This window comes from Mobula hypostoma, chromosome 11 (genome assembly GCF_963921235.1).
Source record: "Mobula hypostoma chromosome 11, sMobHyp1.1, whole genome shotgun sequence".
NCBI classification, from domain to species: domain Eukaryota; kingdom Metazoa; phylum Chordata; class Chondrichthyes; order Myliobatiformes; family Myliobatidae; genus Mobula; species Mobula hypostoma.
In genome coordinates this window covers 79,327,425-79,337,346 of record NC_086107.1, presented here as the reverse complement: position 1 = coordinate 79,337,346, position 9,922 = coordinate 79,327,425, and positions in this window count along the sequence as shown.

Genomic DNA, 9,922 nt, shown 5'->3' with positions numbered 1-9,922 from the left:
CAACGTTTCAGGTTGTGCCCTTTTTCAGGTCTGATAAGGAAGGGGGAAGGACTCCCTAATCAAAAGGTAGTGGGGGAGGGGAAGCAGGATATCCGGATAGCCGGAAAGTGATCGGTGAAGTCAGGAGGGTGGGAAAAGTGAAGGGCTGGAGGGGAAGGAATGTGATGGGAGAGGAGAGGGAAGAAGGAGGTACGCGGGGTGGGGCGGTGAGAAGAGGTAAGAGGCCAGAGGGATTTGTAAACCACAGCATAACATTTACATAAATTTCTGCTAACATTATTCCAGCTCCACTCCTACTTATACCATGGCTGTATCTCTCCATCCTACTTACATCCATGTGCCTATCCAAAAGTCTCTTAAAAGCCTCCAATGTATCTGCCTTTACTGCCATACCAGGCAGTGCATTTCAGGCATCCACGATTCTCTGAGTAAAAAACTTACTCCTCACATCCCCCTTGAACCTACCCCCTCTCACCTCCAATGCATTTCCTCTGGTATTAGACATTTTAACCCTGAGAATCAGATCTCACCTCAGCCTCCAACGCTCCAGAGAAAACAACCCAAGTTTATCCAGTCTCTCATAATAACACATGCCCTCTAAACCAGGCAGCATCTTGGTAAACCTGTTCTGCACCCTCTCTAAAGACTCAACATCCTTCCTATAGTGAGGCAACTAGAACTGTATGCAATACTTCAAATGTGGCCTATACCAGAGTTTTATCAAGTCGCAACATAATCTCCTGATTTTTGAACTCATTGCCTCAACTAATAAAAGCAAGCATTCCATAAGCCTTCTTAACCACCCTTTCAACTTAGATCCCAAGTTCTCTCTGCTCAGCAACACTGTTAAGGTCCTTGCCATTCCTTTGTCAGTATTCTGCACTATCCACAACTGCACAAATCTTGGTATCATCCACAAATTTACTAACCCACCCATCTATATTTTCATCCAGGTCATTTCTATACATCATAAACAGCAGAGGTCCCAGTTCAGATCCCTGCAGAACACGACCAATTATAGACCTCCAGCTTGAATAAATCCCTTCAATCATTACCCTCTGTCTTCTATGCACAAGCCAGTCTGAATCCAAACAGCCAGTTTGCCACTGACCCATGCATCCTAATCCTCTGGATTAGCCTCCCATGAGGGACTTTGTCAAACACCTTACTAAAATCCATGTAGACAACATCCACTGTCCTATCCTCATCAATCTCTCTCGTCACCTTGTCAAAAAACTCAATCAAGTGGTAAGGCGCAACCTGTCACATACAAAGCCATGCTGGCTTTCCTAATTAGGCCATGGGTTTCCAAATGCTTGCATATTCCTATCCATTAGACCACAAGACCATAAGACATAGGAGCAGAATTTGGCCATTTGGCCCATCGAGTCTGCTCCGCCATTCAATCATGGCTGATGCTTTTTTTTCTCAAATCCATTTCACGGCCTTCTCCCCATAACCTTTGATGCCATGTCCATCAAGAACCTATCAATCTCTACCTTAAATACACCCAGTGCCCTGGCCACCACAGCTGCAGGTGGCAACAAATTCCACGAATTCCCCACCCAATGGCTAAAGAAATTTCAGCATATCCGTTTTGAATGGACACCCCTCTATCCTGAGGCTGTGCCCTCTTGTCCTCAACTCTCCCACCATAGGCACCATCCTTTCCACATTTACTCTGTCCAGGCCTTTCAACATTGGAAAGGTTTGAATGAGATCCCCGCCCCCCCCCCCCGCAATCGTTCTAAATTCCGGCAAGTACAGAGGGGGGACCACGTAAGCAAGCAATGGAGTAATGAGTGTGGCTGGGCTCCTGCCTAACCTTTATTTTATATTTAGTATAGCGCTTTCTTTCAAATCATATCAAAATAAGTAAATAAGTCGTCTAAGTACATACAGAGAGAGTTACTATGTTCTCTGACGTGTGGTAATGGCATATAAGCTTCGAAAATATAAATACACTGGGCCCACTAACACCAAGATGACCGACTCCCCAGCGCAGAGTTGAAGTGCTGACCGTGACCGCGCAAGTACTTCACCCTGCACAAATTCAGGCGAAATGGACATAGAAGACCTAAAGATTCAGCTCCTCTCAGAGCTAAAAACGGACATCTCTGCGGCAATAAGAGCTGAGCTGAAAAATGTCCTCACCGAAGATTTCAACTACATGAAAAACGAGCTGAAAAACGCCCTCTCTGAAGATTTCAACTACCTGAAAAACGAGTTGCAGGTAGCAAGACACATCAAAGTTGCTGGTGAATGCAGTAGGCCAGGCAGCATCTCTAGGAAGAGGTACAGTCGACGTTTCGGGCCAAGACTCTTCGTCAGGACGAACTGAAAGAAGAACTAGTAAGAGATTTGAAAGGGGGAGGGGGAGATCCGAAATGATAGGAGAAGACAGGAGGGGGAGGGATGGAGCCAAGAGCTGGACAGTTCATTGGCAGAAGGGATATGAGAGGATCATGGGACAGGAGGCCCAGGGAGAAAGAAAAGGGGGAGGGGGGAAAACCCAAAGGATGGGCATGGGGTATAGTGAGAGGGGCAGAGGGAGAAAAAGGAGAGAGAGAAAAAGAATGTGTGTATATAAATAACGGATGGGGTACAAGGGGGATGTGGGGCATTAGCGGAAGTTTGAGAAGTCAATGTTCATGCCATCAGGTTGGAGGCTACCCAGACGGAGTATAAGGTGTTGTTCCTCCAACCTGAGTGTGGCTTCATCTTTACAGTAGAGGAGGCCGTGGATAGACATGTCAGAATAGGAATGGGACGTGGAATTAAAATGTGTGGCCACTGGAAGATCCTGCTTTCTCTGACGGACAGAGGATGGTATTTTTGCAAGAGACAGGGTGAGAAGAGGAATACTCCAGATAGCTGTGAGAGTCAGTAGGCTTATAGTGGACATCAGTAGATAGGCTGACTCCAGAGATCTGGACTATTCCTCTTCTCACCCTGTCTCTTGCAAAAATGCCATCCCCTTCTTGCAATTCCTCCGTCTCCGCCACATCTGCTCTCAGGATGAGGCTTTTCATTCCAGGACGAAGGAGATGTCCTCCTTTTTTAAAGAAAGGGGCTTCCCTTCCTCCACCATCAACTCTGCTCTCAAACGCATCTCCCCCATTTCACGCACATCTGCTCTCACTCCATCCTCCCACCACCCCACTAGGAATAGAATTCCCCTTGTCCTCACCTGCCGCCCCACCAGCCGCCGGGTCCAACGTATAATTCTCCGTAACTTCCGCCACCTCCAACGGGATCCCACCACTAAGCACATCTTTCCCTCCCCCCACCCCCGCTTTCCGCAGGGATCGTTCCCTATGCGACTCCCTTGTCCATTCGTCCTCCCCATCCCTCCCCACTGATCTCCCTCCTGGCACTTATCCTTGTAAGCGGAACAAGTACTACACATGCCCTTACACTTCCTCCCTCGCTACCATTCAGGGCCCCAGACAGTCCTTCCAGGTGAGGCAACACTTCACCTGTGAGTCGGCTGGGGTGATATACTGCGTCCGGTGCTCCCAATGTGGCCTTCTATATATTGGCGAGACCCGACGCAGACTGGGAGATCATTTCGCTGAACACCTACGCTCTGTCTGCCAGAGAAAGCAGGATCTTCCAGTGGCTACACATTTTAATTCCACGTCCCATTCCCATTCTGATATGTCTATCCACGGCCTCCTCTACTGTAAAGATGAAGCCACACTCAGGTTGGAGGAACAACACCTTATATTCCATCTGGGTAGCCTCCAACCTGATGGCATGAACATTGACAGTCCAGCTCTTCGCTCCATCCCTCCCCCTCCTGTCTTCTCCTATCATTTCGGGTCTCCCCCTCCCCCTCCCACTTTCAAATCTCTTACTAGTTCTTCTTTCAGCTAGTCCTGACGAAGGGTCTCAGCCCGAAACGTCGACTGTACCTCTTCCTAGAGAAGCTGCCTGGCCTGCTGCGTTCACCAGCAACTTTGATGTGTGTTGCTTGAAATTCCAGTGTCTGCAGATTTCTTCGTGTTTGCAGGTAGTAAGAACCGTGTTAGCAAACAATGCGGCACAGACCCAAGTTGAGATTGACCAAGTAAGGGCTAATGTTAAAGACATGGAAGATGGTATATCATTGCGGTCAGATGAAATGGTATTGCTTCAAACCATCATAAACGCCCTGAAGTCGGAGCTGAAGGACTTAAGTGATAAATGTGAAGATATGGAGGGAAGAATGCAGAGGTGCAATATTCGTAATTTAGGGGTTGCTGAGGGGCCTGGGTCAAGTTCCGTGGAGTCCATTTCTAAATTACTGTCAGAGGTGCTTAAACTGGACAAAGACATTCTTATTGACTGCTCGCATCAGAGTCTCACATCAAAAAAAAACAGCAGTAAACTGCGTGCAATTGTAGTTAAACTACATTATTACCAGGACTGTGTCAATATTTTACGTTGAGCCCGAAACCAGGCTCCGCTTAACTACAATGGGAAACCCATTGCTATTTTTCCAGACTACACCACAAGGGTCGCCAAAGCTCGAGCTGTGTTCACGGATGTCAGGAAACTGCTGCGTGACCAGCCGGATATCTGATATGGTATACTGTTCCCTGCTCGACTCCACATTACACACAACGGGACGGAGAAAGAATTTCTGGATCCAGAGAAAGCCATGGCCTATGTAACAGAGCATATCGTCATGGCAGCAAAACACAGAACATGATTACGGACCAGTAATGCATTTTTCATATGTGGGACTCCGATGGGCTGTTCATAAACAATTGCAGAATCGATATTCCCTGCAATGCCCAGAAAAAGTATTATGATTATCCTAGTCTTTTGTCATGGAAATATGTTTTCTCTGTGGTCACTGTCGTTGAGAAGTTAAAACTTTTTTGGGGGGGAGGAATCTTTACAAGATTGATTCCTTCAATATGCTTAAACCAAATTGGATTCATCTCTCGGTAATTAGAAAATTCGTAATACTAGCTGTAAGTATATATATACTATGTTAAAATCCCAAACTATGTTGATATTTATAAGCTGGGGGAATTTCTAGTACTATTCTTTTTTCTCTTGTTTCTTAATTTAGGGTGGGTTGGGCAGGAGCTCAACCTGATTTAGCTCAGAAGGCACCCAAGTAAACACTTAATGTGTGGATATGGTAATAAAGGGTTTTGGGTTCACCATGTTTGTATAGGTGATGACGGTAGGGAAATTGCCAGACTATTTCTTTTTGTTTCATACTTAGCCTATCGTTGTTATGTATATTGTATATTGGGAGATTGTATAATATGTATATTGGGAGATAATATGTATATTGTATAATATGTATATTGGGAGATACCTATGTGATATTCTACCTCCTTCAGTTCCATATGGTTAATAATATTTCATCTTGGACAAACGGTTGCTCTGTCCAATTAGTGAGTTGGGATGTTAAATCTCTTAATCACCCTGTAAAACATAAAAAGGTATTTACTCATCTGAAACACCTTAAGACTAATATAGCATTCCTACAGGAGACCCATTTGCGTATCTCTGATCTTTGTTGACTAAGAAAGGGATGGGTTGGTCAACTATTTCATTCTAATTTTAATTCAAAGGCCAGAGGAGGAGCTATAATAATTAGTAAAAATACGCAGTTTGTGGCAACGAGTGTTGAATCTGATCCAACTGGACGGTTTTTAATTGTAACTGGGCGTCTATATGGGCTGCCTGTTATACTTGCCAATGTTTATGCACCGAATTGGGATGACCATATGTTTTTTAGTGATTTCTTCTCCAAGTTGCCAAACATTGTCACACATAAGCTCAACCTCGGAGGCGATTTTAATTGTGTCCTCTCTCCAATTTTGGACCGCATTGTGGCGAGGAATGTCCCTATCTCTAGGTCAGCACAGTCTATCAGACATTTCCTTAAAACATACGGAGTGGCTGATGTATGGCGGTTTCATAACCCTACCTCTCGAAGTTACTCTTTTTTCTCCTCAGTACATGGTTCCTATTTGCATATAGATTATTTTTTTATGGACACCAGCCTCCTCTCTTCTGTAACAGAGTGTGATTTTGAAGCCATAGTTATATCCAATCATAGTCCGCAGACTTTAATATTACATATCCCTACTACACAACCAAGTTACCGTCCTTGGAGGCTAGATCCTACTCTCCTTTCGGTTGAATGTTTTGTGAAGTACATTTATTCCAAAATAGAATCTTTTCTGAGAATTAATCAAACACCAGGGGTGTATCATCAATTGTGTGGGAGGCGCTAAAGGCATATTTAAGAGGCCAAATAATCTCATTCTGTGCGCATCGGAGAAAAATAAAGACAACGTATTAAACAATTGACAGATCAGATACTGGAATTAGACCTCTCGCATAGCCAAGCATCCTCATCGGCTTTGCTCAAACAGCGTTTACCACTTCAGACCAAATACAATCTGTTAACAACTCAAGAAGCTGAATATCTTATCTCCAAGTTGCAATGTGAGTTTTATGGACATGGAGAAAAAGCAGGAAGGCTGCTAGCCCGTCAACTGCGTCAAAAAATGGCCGGTCACGGTATACCTGAGATACGGGATGCACAAGGCATAAAACAAACAGATAATGTAGAAATTAACATTTACCAATCACTGTACTCCTCAGATTCACCCACCACCCCATCAGATCTAGATGATATCTTTAAAAAGCTATAAACATCCCATATATAGATCTGCATGTAGCCGCTGATCTGGAGAAGGCAATCACGACTCTGGAGATAGACTCAGCAATTAGGAGTATGCAGAGTGGAAAATCCCCAGGCCCAGATGGATATCCTTCTGAACTTTTAAAAAAGTTTTCCACTCAACTTTCCCCATTACTATCATCTGTTTTTGAAGAATCTTTTTTATCCCACTCCCTACCTCCACAATGCGTCAAGCAGTTATTCCATTAATTTTGAAAAAGAACAAAGACCCCCTTGATTGGGTGCTGTGTAATGAACCTGAGGCGATTAGGGAGCTGGAGGTGATGAAACCCCTTGGAAGTAGTGATCATAATATGATTGAGTTCAGTTTCAAATTTGAAAAGGAGAAGCTGGTATCAGGTGTATCGATATTTCAGTAGAACAAAGGAAATTACAGTGGTATGAGAGAGGAACTGGCCCAAGTAGATTGGAAAACATAGAACATAGAATAGTACAGCACAGTACAGGCCTTTCGGCCCACAATGTTGTGGTGACCCTCAAACCCTGCATCCCATATAAGTTCCCACCTTAAATTCCTCCATATACCTGTCTAATAGTCTCTTAAGCTTCACTAGTAGCAAGTTTCCACTGAGGCAAGGGAAGAAAAAAACCAGAGGACATGGGTTAAGGGTGAGGGGGGAAAAGTTTAAAGGGAACATTAGGGGGGGCTTCTTCACACAGAGAGTGGTGGGAGTATGGAATGAGCTGCCAGACAAGGTGGTAAATGCGGTTTCTTTTTTAACATTTAAGAATAAATTGGACAGATACATGGATGGGAGGTGTATGGAGGGATATGGTCCGTGTGCAGTGTATCTGCCTCCACCACTGACTCAGGCAGTGCATTCCACACACCAACCACTCTCTGAGTAAAAAACCGTCCTCTAATATCCCCCTTGAACTTCCCACCTCTTACCTTAAAGCCATGTCCTCTTGTATTGAGCAGTGGTGCCCTGGGGAAGAAGTGCTGGCTATCCACTCTATCTATTCCTCTTATTATCCTGTACACCTCTATCACGTCTCCTCTCATCCTCCTTCTCTCCAAAGAGTAAAGCCCTAGCTCCCTTAATCTCTGATCATAATGCATACTCTCCAAACCAGGCAGCATCCTGGTAATTCTCCTCTGTACTCTTTCCAATGCTTCCACATCCTCCCTATAGTGAGGCGACCAGAACTGGACACAGTACTCCAAGTGTGGCCTAACCAGAGTTTTATAGAGCTGCATCATTACATTGCGACTTTTAAACTCTATCCCTCGACTTATGAAAGCTAACACCCCATAAGTTTTCTTAACTACCCTATCCACCTGTGAGGCAAGTTTCAGGGATCTGTGGACATGTACCTCCAGATCCCTCTGCTCCTCCACACTACCAAGTATCCTGCCATTTACTTTGTACTCTGCCTTGGAGTTTGTCCTTCCAAAGTGTACCACCTGTTACATGCCTCAAGGAGATCTGTGGGGTTTTTTGTGAGAATAATGCAATGGTCTTTTGGAGGTCACCTGATGTAATTTTCCCACCGATGTGAGGTCACGTGATGACGTGCACCATGGGTATATAAGGGTAGACCCCAGATGACGCAGTTAGTTTTTAGTTTGTAGATTTCCAGGTAGAACGTGCTGTGTCTCCGTTTCTGTTGCGTGTTTCTTTTTGTGACGCAGTTTCATTTTTAAAACGGAGTGTTGCATTCTATTGCAAGATACAATATTATTGAACTGGAAATTTTTGGCTAGATGTGCTGATTTACCCTACTCCAGCAGTAGAAGGGAGAGTGAAGATTTTATCGAAGTACAGGACTCGAAGGTGAGAGGAGTCGGCATTGTTCTGCAGTTTAACAAAGGACCAACCTTATTGAGTCTTCGTTGAAGGAGTAGCGACCTGCATCGGAGATAACCCTTGCCAAAAGAGCAAAGAGATCATGCTCTCTCTAAAAGAATTTAAGGTCAGTTGTTTTAAACTGTTCATTTACTGCATCGTGAATTCTTTGGACAGAACCAGCAGGAAAGTCTGCTGGACTTTCGAATTTACCGTTTTAAGAACTATATCTGACTTTATCGCTTTAAGAACTGTTTTTGCATTTAACGCTTTAAGAACCAGTGCCGAGTGACGATTAGTTGAATAGCTGCATAACGGTTAACTTCCGGTTAAAGTTTTCATTTTTTTTAATCGTTTATCCGTGTTCAATAAGTGTTTGGTTGTTTTTATATAACCTGTCTCAATTGATATTCATTGTTGCCGGTTACGTAACATAATCTGTGGGGGCTCGTCCGGGATGTTCTGATAATTGGTAATTGGTAATTGCCATTTTGATTTGGAAAAGGGAAATATCCAATTTTTTTTAGTTTGATTGGTGTGTGTGTTGTATTTGGCGACAATGGATATTGACGGGTTTTTGGACACGCCTAACTCGGGGTCTTTAGAGAATGCGAGAAAACTTGAGGTATTGGAGATTGCTAGGAAGTTGGATATTAAAGGAATTACAAAAAATTCCACTAAGGCTTTTATACAATGAAAAATTGCTGAGTATTATATTAATTTGAAATTGTTTGATGAGGAGGTGTTAGATAAGTTTCCAATGAGTAATCTGGAAATGCAGTCACATCTTGAACAGTTAAAGTTTGAAAGATTTAAAGCAGAAGTGAAAGAAAGAGAGGCTAATAAAATAAGGGAATTTAAAGAAAGAAAAGCTGAAAACCAGAGGAAATTTCAGCTAGAGATGCAGAAATTAAAGTCTGGGAATCAGTCTTCTGGTTCTACAAAACAGTTTATTGCTAGTCGTGAGGTTATTTTCAGCATTTCGAAATTGTTGCTCTGAGTTTAAAGTGGCCGAAAGACCAATGGCCAGTGATGTTACAAAGTGAAATTAAAGGCAAGGCACAACAAGTTTATACAGCTTTAGATGCTGAGCAAGCACTGGATTATGATATTGTTAAGCAGCATATATTAAAGGCATATGAGATGGTTCCAGAAGTGTATAGAGAAAGATTCAGAAGTTTGAAGAAATCGGTGGAAAAAACTTACGTGGAATTTGCCTGTGTGAAATCTGTGTGTTTTGAGAGATGGGTTTCCTCTAAAGATGTGAATGGGGAGTATAATAAATTAAAAGAGCTGATTTTGCAGGAGGAATTTAAAAGAAGCATTCCTGTTGAAGTGAAAACACACTTAAATGAACGGGACACTGCTACATTGCAGGAGATTGCTAAACTAGCTGATGAGTATGTTTTAA